At 42.7% G+C, this 15,570-nt stretch overlaps 1 non-coding gene across 1 annotated transcript; it reads right to left on the bottom strand.

The window, feature by feature from the left end:
- Positions 1-3,376: 3,376 nt before the first annotated feature.
- On the bottom strand, positions 3,377-3,482 carry LOC122054489. Its single transcript, XR_006132792.1, has one exon. It is a non-coding gene; the product is annotated as a small nucleolar RNA R71 (small nucleolar RNA).
- Positions 3,483-15,570: the final 12,088 nt, after the last annotated feature.

Here is a 15,570-nt window from a genome sequence, read left to right as displayed (position 1 = left end):
ACTCACTTAATTAATATCTAGCTCCAAGAGTAGTACCACTCAACTTCATTGTCATGCCGGACTAAGTCCACCTGCAAGATTTACATGACACTCATTATGAGCTCTTCAAGGGGGCATCATCAACCTAGATTTCTAGGGCATGGTTTCATTCTATAATCAACAACACACACTATAAATAATATCATTTTCCAACTTATCGGGCCTATTGATTTAATGAACTAAATCGCACCTTTTGATAAATTAAAGAAATAAATATTAAGTATATATGCTTGTTATTATATCATGATTAAGAGTACACACTTCCATAATAACAGATGTATTGTTCTTTTATATAGTTAGTATAAAAAAACTATCTCAAATGGTCCTGCTCAATACACTCAGAGTGTACTAGTGTAATTTTATAGTCAAGATAAACTAATACCAAATTACACTACAACTATTTCAATGGTTTGTTCCTATCTATCTTAGTCATGTGCTACTATTTATAATTTATAAGGAACTGATAACATGATCTTCTGTATGTGACACCACACACCATGTTATCTACAATATAAATTAATTGAACAACTACACTTAGCATATAAATGTAGACATTTGACCAATGTGATTCTTTATTTCAAAAATAAATATTTACAAAAAGCTAGGCTTTTAGTATACACTCTAACAATCTTCCATTTATACTAAAAGACTATGTTGTCATAAATGCTGCCATACATCTAATCCCCATCCCCTCAACATGCCAATCAAAAGCTTTCGCCGGAAGGGCCTTCGTGAAAGGATCTGCCAGGTTATCTGCTGATGCAATCTTGGTGACAATAACTTCTCCTCACTTTACGATGTCTCCTATCAAGTGGTACTTGCGCTCTATGTGTTTACTCGCCTTATGGGCTCGTGGTTCCTTCGAGTTTGCTACAGCACCGCTATTATCACAATAAATTGTGATGATTTTGGGCAATCCAGGAATCACATCTAAGTCTATTAGGAAGTTCCTAAGCCATACAACTTCTTTGGCTGCCTCAAAGGATGTCACATACTCAGCTTCCAAGGTTGAGACTGAAACACATTTATTCTTGACACTCCTCCATGCTATGGCTCCACCTCCTAAAGTAAATACATAGCCTGATGTAGACTTACTATTGTCCCTATATGATTGGAAGTCAGAATCCGTGTAACCCACAGGGAGCAAATCATCAGCTTGGTAAACCAGCATATAATCTCTAGTCCTTCTCAGGTACTTTAATATATGTGATGTGCACAAATATTATGATCATTTACGCATGTTTTAGCACACATTCACGTACTTTATGCATATATATTCGTTGCATGATTGCCTCTTTCATCTTTTATTCATTATATATACTCTTTTGTTCGGATATATGCTCTTTGTTTGGTTTTTTGTTGACAGAGACAACTTTCAGAGCAAAAACGGCGATTATCAATGCACCGGAACAAGCCGAAGAACACGACCGTGCACCCTTGTATGGTCATGTGACCAGACAGAAGGGGAGCAGTGCACGACCGTGCAATCCTTGCACAGCCGTGCGGCCAAGACTGAGGCAGATCAGCACACAGTCGTGCATCTTTGCACTGTCGTACCACCCCATACCGAGACCAAGAAGTACACGGGCGTGCATCCTTGCACGGTCGTGCCCCAGGGACCGAGGCCAGACACCACACGACCATGCCATTTAGCAAGGTCGTGCAGTGTCACCAGAGAGGAGAATCAACACGGTCGTGCCATCTTGGCACGACCGTGTCACCGCAGCTGAACTCTAGTCTATATAAGGGTTTTAACCCATTTTTAAGAGGGGAGTGCGGGGGAGCGAGTCGTCAGTTGGAGAAATATCTTGAAGCCATCCCACATCGTCTTGGACCTCTATCCAGCGATCTTCCACCATCATATCGACTCTAGAAGCAGAGGATTGGATCCGAAGGCCACTCGTCATCATTGGATAAGCATATTCCTTCTTTCTTTCTTCGTGTTTGAAAATTGTATGTTTATCTACATTATGTCTTTGGGTATTTCTCTAACACTTATGGAGTAGATCCTTTGTTCTAGGATTAGGGAGTAGTTGTGGTTTGGTTTGATGTAAAACTCGTATTATGCTTATACTCATTGGATGATCTTTTATGCTTTGTCTCAATTGCATGTTGCTTGATTGTGTAGAACTAGTTAATCTCGTAGAGGGATTATCCCTAGATCGTACACCCAAGGGGCCCTAGTGACAGGGGTAATCCGTTCACGGACATCTAGGATACTTCCTTGAAAGGAGAGGTAAATTCTCCTTAAGGAAGCGAGAGACCAAACTTAGCTCTTAACTACTATTCTTAACTTATCAATTAGAGTTGTGTCCTCAAGATTTGCCGAGATGCCCTAGTAACAGGGGTAAACCATAACAGGACTTCTTAGGGTCCTTCTTTATTCTGGTATTTAAGAATAGTCGCTTTAGCTTCCAACAATTACATGATAAAGGACAGCGAGCGTAGGATAAAATGTGACACATCAACACCACCACAATGCAACCGACCTCCTAGAACTCCTCATAACCAAGTGAACACTTCGACTCACCAGCTCTCGATTCTTCTTCCCGACCTTTCTTCCCTAGATTATTCACAACCATTGGTAGTCTAGCTAACCCTTAGTGAACAATTGCTAGTGCTTATAATCAGTCCCTGTGGGATAGATATTTTTATTACTAACGACGAATTCGTGCACTTGCGGTTCGTAACAAGTTTTTGGCGCCATTGCCGGGGACTACGTCTATAACATTAGCAAAATTATATTGGATTAGACTAGGCTTTCTTTTCCTTTCTTAGTTTTCCGCATTCATTTCTTCTCTTTTAGTATTTTCTATTCCGCTATCATATTTCATATCTTATTATTGCATGCGTAGAGCTAACCTTCCAGGAAAGCTACTACCCTTTGATCTAGAGATTGACAGGACCTTTTTAAGGAGAAGAAATCTACAGAAGGCATTCCAAGCAGCACAAGAATCCTCAGAAATGGCCGACAAACTGCTGAAAGATTATGCGGCACCATATGTACAAGGGGTTCAGTCCAGCATCACCCGACCGCCCATTAAAGCCAACAACTTTGAAATCAAGCCCGTAGTAATCCACATGGTCCAGCAAAATCAATTCGGAGGAGGACCACATGAGGACCCGAACCACCACCTAGAGCTGTTCTACGAGATCTGTGGCACTATGAAGGTGAACGGAGTCCCTCCAGAATTAGTCAGACTACTTCTCTTCGGGTTTTCCTTAAAAGATAGAGCCAAGCAGTAGCTAAACTCTCTTCTAGCGAACAACATATCATCCTAGGAGCAGTGTGAGTAGAAGTTTCTGGATAAGTTCTACCCACCTGGCAAAATTGCTCACATAAGGAACCTGATTGCCAGCTTCAAATAGATAGACTCTGAATTATTATTTGAAGCTTGGGACAGATTCAAGAGTATGCTAAGACAGTGCCCCCATCATGGCCTTGAAAAATGGTTGGTTTTGCACGCCTTTTACAATGGGATAAATTATCACACGAAGGTATCTCTTTTTTTTATGAAGGGTAAATTATATATCATCAAAGGAAAGCGTACAATCTACATGTCCTAGGATATCCAGTCAGATCTAACGAAGTGTCAGATTCGGGTGGCTATATGAGGTATGGCCTCTAAACGGCCCATGTACATGCGATGTACTCTCACTGTACCATCCTCTCAAAATACATCAAGTCACACATGTGCTCACAATACCATCCATCCAAATACAATAAACATCCTGCACTCCACCACGCTAGTCTCGGTGGGTATCAAGAAGGCTCCAAGATCATAGCGCTCAACCTCCATGTATCTCATCTCAACAGTCTCAGCACTCTGCAAAAGGTGACCCAGCACTGGGCCTGTCCTGCATCGCAAGTGCTGCCATAAGTGGATATCCAGTGTCTGCCTCAAGAGTGTAGCTAGCCCTGGCCGCATCCCCCATCCGCAACAATCGGCCATAAGTGCATCCGTCAGCTATAGTGCACAGTCCATCGCCTGTAATGCTCGAGGAGGCCCCGTACAAAGGATATCATCCTACAAGGTATCATCGCCTCACTTTTAGCAAGTGGTCAGCTGTCAACGGATTTGGCGTGTCTTTACCGCGAGTCATTTACTGCAGACTAGATAGATCTTTCTGGTCAATCTATGAACCCTCTTGGGCTTTTTGGCAAAGCCCCAGCCATCAACGGATTTGATGTTGTCCTTACCACGAGCCATTTGTTGCGGACTAGATAGATCATTAAGGTGGATCTATTCACCATCCTCACCCTCACCCCATGCCCCACTCAAAGAAAAACATACTATCACATTGCCCTCAGTCTCTTTGATCCCCTCTCTGTACAACTCTCAAGATAGTATCCCTCACTCATACATAAGTGGCCTCACCTCACATGCTTCATTTGCCATCTCATACTCACACTACTATCCACTACACTGCTCACATGTATCACGTCCAGTCTTCATATGTTCAAGTCCAAAAAATCGCTAAGAAGGTTGCACATCTGCCATCAGTCTCTAGCAAGGCTCTTGCTTGATTCTACAGCAGCAGGAGCACTGATGAACAAAAGCCTCGATGAAGCTGAAGAGATCATAGAGAATGTGGCGCAGAACTACCATCAATGGGCATCTGAAAGATCCAGTGGCCCTCTTACGGGGAATCCAATTAAAGTGTTAGGAAAATTCGATGTAGATGAAGTTACACTCATGTCTGCAAAGCTGGACTCTCTGACCAAGAAATTTGATGCCATGGGAGGCAACACAGCTAATGCAATAACATGCATCTGCGACACCTGTGGAAGTACGGATCACGCTCAAGACACCTGCCCCTTTGGGTCGATACAGGCACAGATGAACCAACTTGAGCAGTGTGATGCAATAACCAGCTACAATCAGAGGCAAAATAATCCGTACTCCAATACATATAACCCTGGATAGAGGAATCACCCCAATTTCTCATACCGAAATAATCAGGACCAAGGACTAACACATCAGAATTATTAGCCTGGGCAACAGAGCCACCAATCTGGACAACAAACCTATCAACAGCAACCTTCACAACTGTCCATGATTGAAAAGATGCTTGAGGAAGCTCTCTTAGAGCAAAAGGAGATGAGGAACGAGATCAAACAACTAACTCAGAGGCTAGAAAACTCTGGAAAACACAAGAAGATGCAAGACAACCAAATAGCTCAGATACCTCAGTCCGTCTCAAGAGCACAGGGTACACTCTCAGGGAAGCAAGACTTAAATCCAGTGGAACATTACAACTGCATTGAGCTTAGGAGCGGATGTACTGTGGGAGACCCTCAAATCATTACTCAGAAGGAGCCCTCTCTCCTATTACCCAATCAGACTTAAAACAGGGATAGAGAAGAGGCTACTAAAAAGATTGAAGGAACTTTTCAAGCTACCCCACAGAATCAGACGATCCCTTTTCCTCATAAGCTTATAGCATCCCAGAAAGACGAAGAGTTCAACCGCTTCCTGAAGAAGATCAAAGAAATCTGCATAGAAGTACCACTGATGGATGCACTACACTAAATACCGAAGTTCACAAAATTTTTAAAGGGAATATTATCTAACAGAAGGCAGAAGGGCGACTCCGAGACTGTAGCATTAACAGAGAATTGCAGCACTCTCCTTATGGAGAATTCTCCACCAAAGCTTCAAGATCCAGAAAGTTTCTCCATACCGTGCAAAATTGTTTCCAAACTCATACCGAGAGCTTTCTGCAACTTGGGGGCCAGCGTCACCCTACTTTCGTACACTTTATGCAAGAAGCTGGGATCTCTAGAACATTAAATTGACCACTATGACACTACAATTAGCTGACCATTCATACAGATACCCAATGGGGATAGTGGAAGATATACCAGTTGAAGTGGGTGGATGTATAATTCCCATATATTTCATTATCTTGGATATGGAGGAAGACCCTAAGATCTCGATTATCCTTGGAAGACCATTCCTTGCCACAGCTAGAGCCATCATCGATGTAAAAAGTCATAGGTTATCCTTGGAGATCGGTGAAGAAAAGATCGAGTTTGATTTATCAGATTCCTCCATCTACAACCCTTCTTCTCAGGGAAATTCTCGCAAGATCAACATGCACAAAGTTGAGGAGTGCAATTTCCATGAGAGTTCTCCTCCAGCAAGCAACAAGAAATACATTTGTCCTGCACGAGCGAAATTGAAGGTGCAGATTGGAGCATTAACCCTATGAGGAGAGTCGTCCTTCCACGGGTTTAGTCTGCATTAACTGAAACGGGGTCGAGCTAAAGACCTAAAACAAGTGCTTCTTGGGAGGCAACCCAAGGGTTTTTCTTTCATTTTAGTTCATCATTCCTTTTTGTCATTCTATTTATCTAGTGAGTTTTGGTCTAGTATTTCATTTTGGGTATTTCATTTTCAGGATGTGCATAGCCTCCACGAGCTAGCCATGAGCGTTTTCATGGGCGTGGAGGCGATGGGGGAGCCGAAATGATGAAGAGCGAACCACTATAAGCTTATGGGAGCCAGCCGTGTAACCTCACACGGCCATGTGGAGCCATCGTGGAGACTAAAGCCACGGGTCGTGCAACTATGCACTGTCGTGTGGCTTATGTAGAGAAGAAAGAGGCACAGGCCATGCCAATTGGCACGGTCGTGCAGCCCTAGCAGAGAGGAAGAAGGTCCAAGCCATGCCAACTGGCGCGGCTGTGCGACTCATACAGAGGATAAAAAGACAAGGGCCATGCCAATTGGCACGGTCGTGCCACTTCGGCCGAGGGGAGAAAGAAGGAGGTCGTGCCAATCGGCATGGCCGTGCAGCATCCCGTTTGACCCGACCGTGTTTATAAGACACGGTCGTGGCCTTGCCCATGTGCGCCACCTCCTTTTCTAAGAAACCCTATTCTCATCTCCCTCTCTCCCAAAAGCCTCCTCCTCTCTACTACACCTCATCAACCCTTGATTTCCCACCTCTAAAGCTCACTTTTGCTTAGATCTACATCTAGATCTAAAACTTCCTCAAGCTACAAATCCGAAAAGAGAGAAGAAACTTCCCTATTTTCCCCTCCTTCTCCTCACTATCTCCATCCTCAAGACCCATTTCCATAAGAAACTCCTCAAAGCCTTGCACCATGTCGCAGATCTTGAAGAGACTGTTGGAGCAATCCCAATGGTCCGAGGGACCATGTGTTTTGGTGTTTGGGCAAAGGGTTTAAGTTAGGTTTACCCTTGTTATTTGATATGTGTATGTGAGTGTGCAGGTATGCAAGATACACATGTGACTCAGGTTGATGGCTTCGGCTCCGGTGAAGGATGGAGCATCCGAGGGACCGTGGACAAGGCAGCGAGGACAAGGGCCGAGGGAATCGATTTCGAGGCATACGCGAAGGATGGCATTGGGGACGAGCCGCGGGCTTGAATGTATCCGAGGGACGAGAGCCAAAGGAAGTAAGTTTGAAGGCAAGATGTCAAGGCTGCAAAGAAGCGTCAAGTAAGTCATAAGGGTGAGGGTACGAGTGCACGAGAGATTGTACTCGGAGTAAAATCCTAGTTTTAGGGTTTTACTGTAGTGTTACTGTAGCAGTACTGTAGCAGTCGACTGCATGTTTTAGTAGTCGACTGGTACAGTCAACCGCGCAGTCGACTGGGTGTGAACAGAATGGTTCTATTCGTTCAGTCATTGGGGATCAGTCGGCTGCATGTTTTAGCAGTCGACTGCACCAGTCGACTACAAGTTTTAGCAGTCGACTGATATCAATCCGTTAAGATGCAACGGTCAAATTTCTACAGAGGACAGTCAACTGCATGTTTTGGCAGTCGACTGGTAGGCGGGGTTTTCAACCCGCGGCCTATATAACCAAAGCTTGGGAGCTTGGTTATGGTTGATGAAATTAGTGGTGGGTAACCTCTAATTAGTAGTCAACTAGTGCCTTAGTAATCCAAGTGCTCTTGATCGAGTTGTGGCGAGGTTTTTCCACCGACAAGGAGGATTGTGCTAGCCGGAGTTTTTGGGGATTAATCCACCGACGGATTGAGGGATCATCCACCTTACGGACAGTCGTGGAGTAGGAGCAAGTTATCTCCGAACCATGTAAACGAGCTTGTTAGCGGTTTGCATTCTTTCTTATTCTTGTCTTTAGTTTAGCTTGTTTGCTTTGTATTTCCGCTGCCAAGCTAACAAGTGTAGGATGCAAGGATTTAGGGGTGCCATCTATCCAACCCCCCTTCAAGCCGGTCGTCCGATCCCCAACAAGTGGTATCAGAGCGAGGACGCTCTCTGTTGGACTAACCGCCAAGGAAGCACAAGATGACCGGCTTGATAGAACCACCAAAGCTTGAAGGTAGAGGTTTATGGGGCATCACGTATTGGATGATGAAGATGAAGGTGTTCTTCAATACGGATTGGGACACCATGATGGTGGTAAAGGAACCGTTCGAAGTCTCGAAGGGCAAGAAGGGAAAGAAGCTCCGACCACGACATTGGACGAAGGAGAAAACCACACGATCAAAGGCAAACGACAAGGTAATATCTATATTGATTGATATTGTGCCTAATGATGTGATGAGCCATGTATGAAAATACAAGAACGCTCACGATTTGTGGAGCAAGATAAAGAAGGTTCAATGGGAAGAACCTTTGTTTACACAAGAGGAGGAAAAATCTGAAGAAAAGGAAGATGTGGCTCAAGTAGAGGAGGAGCAACCGGAAGTCGATTCATGCTCAACTTCTGAGGAGGAGAAGGATGAAGAAAGGCCATCCACAAGTGTGGATGAGGAAGATGTAGCATCTACATCCTCAAGGGTTGAAGAAGAGTCCAAGATAAATGAAGAAGAAATCTTGGAAGAAGTCAACCTAGTGAGCACCTCCACCGAAGCAAAGTCAAGGGACCACATAATATGCTTCAAGTGCAATGAGAAGGGACACTACAAGAGTAGATGTCCATTGGGTAAGAAGAAGGTAAATCCTAAACCCATTCAAGTTAATTTAAACACTAACAAGGGTTGTAGGAATAAAGAAACCCAAGGAAAAAGGATGTGCATCATATGCTTCACGTGTGGGGAGAAGGGACATTACCACACAAAATGCCCCAAGAAGAGGGAGATCAAGAAGCTTGCGCAATTAAAGAAATGGGAGAAAGAGAAGAAGAAGACAAGCTCAAGTCAAGGGGGAGCTTCAAGGGTAAGGAAGGTATATCCTAATTTGAAGTGTAATTCAAATTTAAATTCTTATACTCCCATGCATGCTAGAAATAATTCTTATTATTTACCCATGCATAACTTCGGTTTTAGATATCATGATAGAAGTAGGGTTAAGGTAGATCAAAACCCTAAGGTACCCATACATGATAAATCTAGAAATGGTAGACCTAAGGAGACCCAAGGCATTAATCCCAAGAAGGGGAGACATATGCCTAGAAAGGGTAGGTCTAGGAATGTCCAATTTGGACAAATTAACTCTAGGGTTAGGAACCTAGAGAAGGAGAATCAAGCCTTAAGGGGAAAGCTTGATAAGTTAGAACAATTCCTTAAGAGATTTAATGTTGGATCTAAGGAATTAAATATGGTGTTGGGTAGCCAAAGACCCAACCATGATAGATCAGGCTTAGGATACCGATCTAGTCCCTCCAAGGCTAATGAGAGATCATATGCTAGGGTGGCAAATGATCATAGCAAGGGAGAGTCCTCCAAAGCTAAGGGAAAGTCTTATGCTAGGGTTGCATATGACTATAGCAAGGAGAAGCCAATAAATGGCAAGGGAAAGTCATTTAAAGGTAAGGAAAAATTAACCAAGGACAAATTGTCCAAGGTTAAGAAAGTTAGGTTTGTAGGTCAAGTGTCACCGGAGGTGCACCGATGTGCCCTAGTCATTGTGGATGAGTCACCTAGGGAGGTGGCTAAGGTTAAGAGCTCTAGGGGGAACTCAAAAAGTCAATTTGGGACCCATAGCCAATGGATCTCAAGTGGATTTTACTTGGGAGTCTAGGTTAAGTCATGAAATGTGCCAAGTGGTTTGGAGACGGACTTGAGTCTCAAACCTAGGGAATTGACACACATGGGTTATGTTTCATGCTTGGAAATATGACATTGGGGTCATATAGTATGATAATTTGTTTTAGATGTATAGATGCCATATAAACCAATGCTAGGGATGCATTATGGATTAGTATGGGCAAATACATCAAGAGGAAGCCAAAACTAGGACTTTAAGTCAAGGTTCAATTGAACTTTTTAGCTAGTTTTGTGTTTTGTGTCAATCTTGGGATTGGTGATAGATATATTTTTATATATATTTTTCCCAAGTCATTGATATAATAGACCTCTCCACAAAATTTGGGATTTTTTGGAGGTCTGTGGAATTTCTGACGCATTTTTGAAGTTGGCCAGAAAAGGATGATTTTTTCATGAATAGTGTACCAGTCGACTGGTACAGTTACCAATCGACTGGTAACACTGTTCATGAGCATAGAATGACTCTGTAAGCTCGTTTTCATGGGGGTAGTCGACTGGTACTTCTGGCAGTCGACTGATACTAGTCTGAAAGTGTTTTCAGCACTGGATTTTGACAGGGTCAGCTCTTATATGTGTATGAAATCCATGGGAGATTAATACATGAGTTTAGGGTCAATTTGGATGATAAGTTTTCAACAATTGGGATATTGTTAGAGAACTTTTTGGATGTTAGGCAAAGGGGGAGAAGTAAGGTTTAGTTGGGAAAACCTGAAAGTGGCTTTGCGTAGGGAGAGCCTTGGGATAGGTTCTTAAAAAGCCCGTTGTAAAAATCCTAGCTCATTGGGGAGCATAGGTGTAGGGGGAGCCTTGGGATAGGTTCAAATGCATGTTTCATTGTTTGTGATCCGGCGGAGTAAGTCCAAGTGTGTAGCCTTGGCATCGTAAGTCCATTCGGCGGTGTAAGTCCAAGTGTGTAGGCTTGGCAACGTAAGTCCATTTGTTTTAGCATATTTATTTGCTATTATGTTTTCCCTAACTTAAACGTATTACCAAACATCATAAAGGGGGAGATTATTGGAGTAATCTCAATGGTCCATGGGACCATGTGTTTTGGTGTTTGGGCAAAGGGTTTAAGTTAGTTTCACCGTTGTTATTTGATATGTGTATGTGAGTGTGCAGGTATGCAGGATACACATGAGACTCCGGTTGATGGCTTCGGCTCCGATGAAGGATGGAGCATCCGAGGGACCGTGGACAAGGCAGCGAGGACAAGGGCCAAGGGAAACGACTTCGGGGCATATGTGAAGGATGGCATTGGGGATGAGCCACAGGATTGAATGCATCCGAGGGACGAGAGCCAAAGAAGTAAGCTTGAAGGCAAGATGTCAATGCTGCAAAGAAGCATCAAGTAAGTCATAAGGGTGAGGGGTACGAGTGCATGAGAGATTGTACTCGGAGTAAAATCCTAGTTTTAGGGTTTTACTGTAGTGTTACTGTAGCAGCACTGTAGCGTTACTATAGCACTATTGTAGCAGTCGACTGCATGTTTTAGTAGTCGACTGGTGCAGTCGACCGTGCAGTCGACTGGGTGCGAACAGAATGGTTCTGTTCTTTCGGTTAGTAGGGATCAGTCGACTGCATGTTTTAGCAATTGATTGCACCAGTCGACTGTAAGTTTTAGCAGTCGACTGGTATCGAGCCGTTGGGATGTAACAGTCGAATTTCCACAGAGGACAGTCGACTGCATGTTTTGGCAGTCGACTGGTAGGCGGAGTTTTCAACCCGCGGCCTATATAACCAAAACTTGGGAGCTTGGTTATGGTTGACGAAATTAGTGGTGGGTAACCTCTAATTAGTAGTCAACTAGTGCCCTAGAAATCCAAGTGCTCTTGATCGAGTTGTGGCGAGGTTTCTCCACCGACAAGGAGGATTGTGCTAGCCGGAGTTTCCGAGGATTAATCCACCGACGGATTGAGGGATCGTCCACCTTACGGACAGCCGTGGAGTAGGAGCAAGTTATCTCCAAACCACATAAACGAGCTTGTTAGTGGTTTGCATTCTTTCTTATTCTTGTCTTTAGTTTAGCTTGTTTGTTTTGTATTTCCGCTGCGCAAGCTAACAAGTGTAGGAAGCAAGGATTTAGGGGTGCTGTCTATCCAACCCCCCTTCAAGCCCGCCGTCCGATCCCCAACAGAGACTTCATCGAGGAAGCGATGGATCTGGCGAAGGAGATGCACCGGGAGGCGACAAAGGTAAGGGGAAGGTTTCATCATCAAAGGGCAAAGGAAAGCGGGTGGCACACGACGAAGGTAACGAAAATGAGTTCAATATTATTTTTAGAAATCATGAGCAAAAAGCTAGATATGATATTCTTGTCGCTAGAAAAATCTTATGCACTAAATATATGGATCCCACTACTATGGATGTGCTAGGAATTAGGGAAGGCATAGATTAGATGATTAGTGCTTTATATTGGAACGATATAATGTACGCCCATGCATCGACTTACCCCCACCTAGTTCTTGAATTTTTGAGCTCGATAGATGTTAAATTCCCTTCTAAGGATGACTACACAGGGGTCATAACTTTTAGAATGATGAATAAAGAAGTTTGGTGGGCCTTTAGTGATTTTAATGATTGTTTTGGGTAACCTACTAGTGGTTTGCGTGGATTTGATGGTGGTATTAAGTGGAACGAATTTTGGATGTCGATTACCGGATCACAAGACCCTTATGAACCCTTTAGAGCCAAAGCATCCCGGATGCAAAACCCGACCTTTAGATACCTTCACAGAGTGATGAGTAAAATGATCTTTGGTCGAGGAGAGAGCGATAGGGTGGTTAAGAAGATAGAACTCTATGCTCTTTGGGTGATGTTAAATAAAGTTGATTTTGATTCAGGGTTTCATTTCTTGCAAACTTTGTGGAAGGCAGCTTAGGCATCTTCGGGGATGATAGTGTTTGGAGGATTAATCACCCAAGTAGCATTCAATCTGGGTTGTGTACTTGATGGATTAGAGGTGATTCATGGTAATGACAAGATCGACATCGATTCTTGTCTTGCTATGAAGATGATTTGTCGGGATGAGAATGAGTTTTCTTTCCCTAGAACCAATGGTTTTCCATTACTCCTTCCTTGCCCCGAGCGTACTTCAGTTCGTGACCCCGCGAATTGGGTGATTACTGATTTACACCCCGAGACTGTACCGTCCATTATAGAAGAACCCGAGTGCCACCAAGAGCCCTCATCATCAGGATTCCCACAGCCTTCCGGATATCTGAAACCTCCTAGACACTCTTTTGCTTATGGAACGGGATCCTCTAGGTTTGATTTTTTTTTATTTCCGTACCTCTTTGGACTCCCTTCATGAGAAGCAAAATACCCAACAACGATTGTTGGAGGGTCGCTTCAAGTTATATGACGACCAGTTTAGGGAGGTATAGGATCATTTTTAGTTCACTAGGGACTTCTATAGTCAGGTGACGGGGTTCGTTCAGGATTATGATGTTGACTAGGAAAGGATGAGAAATTTTATGGATGATATGGATATCACTAGACAACAAGTAGACGCCCTATATCAATATCATCAACACCTTGGCCATCTTCCTGGTATGCCTAGATTTCCCCAGGACACACATCGAGGACCTCCTTATCCCCCACCCCCGCCACCATATTGATTTCATCGAGATGGTGAAAAGTCTAAGTCTGGAGGGTGTTGTTACACAACCTGAGTCGAGTCGAGTCTTTCTTTTGTTTTTGCATATTTTACCTGCTTTTGCATAGTTTATTTGCCTTATTTTATTTATTTGCATTTTATTTATTTCTGCTTGCACCTCATTTGCATTTTTCTTTCCTATCTTTAATTTTGTAGCATATTTGAGAACATCAACCGTCAATTTTTTCTGCTACTTGACCGATAGCAAAATAGCTAGCATTTTCTTAGTTCATGAGTTTCCAGATGGTGTTAGTATGTTTGGTGTATCTTCTTTCTCTATCTTTAGTAGCATGAAATAAGCTAAGTATTGTATGGAGTTGGGTATAAGTTTTGTCCTAACCTTAAGGACCTTATTTTCACTGCACTTAAGTACTTAAGCTTGAATGGTAGATATACTTTTGAAATAGTTATGATTCATCCAAATTGTTTAGTACTTTTGTTCCCATGGTGATTCCTTACTTCCATTTTGGTTACTGGATAACCTCGGATCATGGAAGCTCATTTGAAAAAAATCCAAATCCCAACATATGCATCGCATGTGTAATAAGTGCTACACCTCTATAGCACCCAAAAAAATGAAAAGAAAAAAAAATAAGGGATAAAAAAATAGTTGTCGTGAGGGAAACTAATAATTCACCCTTTTGAGACTGAGTTAGGTTACTGGTGAAATGAATGTTATGTTTCTCTTGATTCCGAGAAATACCCTTTGAGACCTTGTGTAAATTAAGGAAAACGAACCAAGTGTGTGGCAGGTAAGTGTCTATCACCGGGAACATTAGGAACTCAATTGTATGACGACTTAACTAAGACAAATAATTGAAACTTGAAGAGTTTGAGCTACTTACTGCACCGAGCACAAAGGACTTATGCTTAGCTCATACTTAGGTTACTCCACAGTCATCTTATCAATGAAACTAGTTGATAGAGTTAGGCGAATGCACTAGGGATTATGAAACACTGCAGGAACTCAGGAACATAGTTTATAGCGTTTTGCTTGAGGACAAGCAAATAATCAAGTATGGGGTGTGATGTGCACAAAATTATGATCATTTACGCATGTTTTAGCACACATTCATGTACTTTATGCATATATATTCATTGCATGATTGCCTCTTTCATCTTGTATTGATTATATATACTCTTTTGTTCGGTTATTTGCTCTTTGTTTAGTTTTGTGTTGGCAGGGACAACTTTCGGAGCAAAAACAGCAATTATCAACGCACCGAAACAAGCTGAAGAACACGGTCGTGCACCCTTGCACGACCATGTGACTAGACAGAAGGGGAGCAGTGCACGGTTGTGTAATCCTTGCACGGTCGTGCGGCCAAGACTGAGGTGGATCAGCACACGGCCGTGCATCTTTGCACGGCCATGTCACCCCATACTGAGACCAAGAAGTACACGACCGTGCATCCTTGCATGTCCTGTTAGTTGCTACTCGGAATATCGTACCAATTTCCCTGTATAAAAATTTTGTACAAGTCCTGAACCATTACTAACAACCTATTGTGTTCTTTAGAAATTAAATCTGGAATCGCAAACGGAACTTAACATTATTGATTCCAAATTCAACTTATCTATTCTTAGTGGTTTAGACTTGGATCGCAAACGATACTTAACATTATTGATCCGAATCCACTTATGTTATAAATTTAATTAAATATTAATTTCAGAGATCAGCTTCCAGGTTAAATATGGCGAGGCACTAGGCCTTCTTGGGTATGGGAGCATCCACCACTTCCTAGACAAAACCTTTCAATGAAATTTAATATTTAATTTCCTTTTAGTAACACTAAGTTTAACAAAAAAAATAATACAATCACAAGTTCGAAAAACTAAAGAAACACAAAATCGAAAAACATAAATTTGATTACCTAGATTCAT

This window comes from Zingiber officinale, chromosome 3A (assembly GCF_018446385.1).
Source record: "Zingiber officinale cultivar Zhangliang chromosome 3A, Zo_v1.1, whole genome shotgun sequence".
In the NCBI taxonomy this organism is placed as follows: Eukaryota; Viridiplantae; Streptophyta; class Magnoliopsida; order Zingiberales; family Zingiberaceae; genus Zingiber; species Zingiber officinale.
The sequence above is the reverse complement of the archived record's forward strand: the minus strand, read 5'-3'. Positions and strand labels throughout refer to the sequence as shown.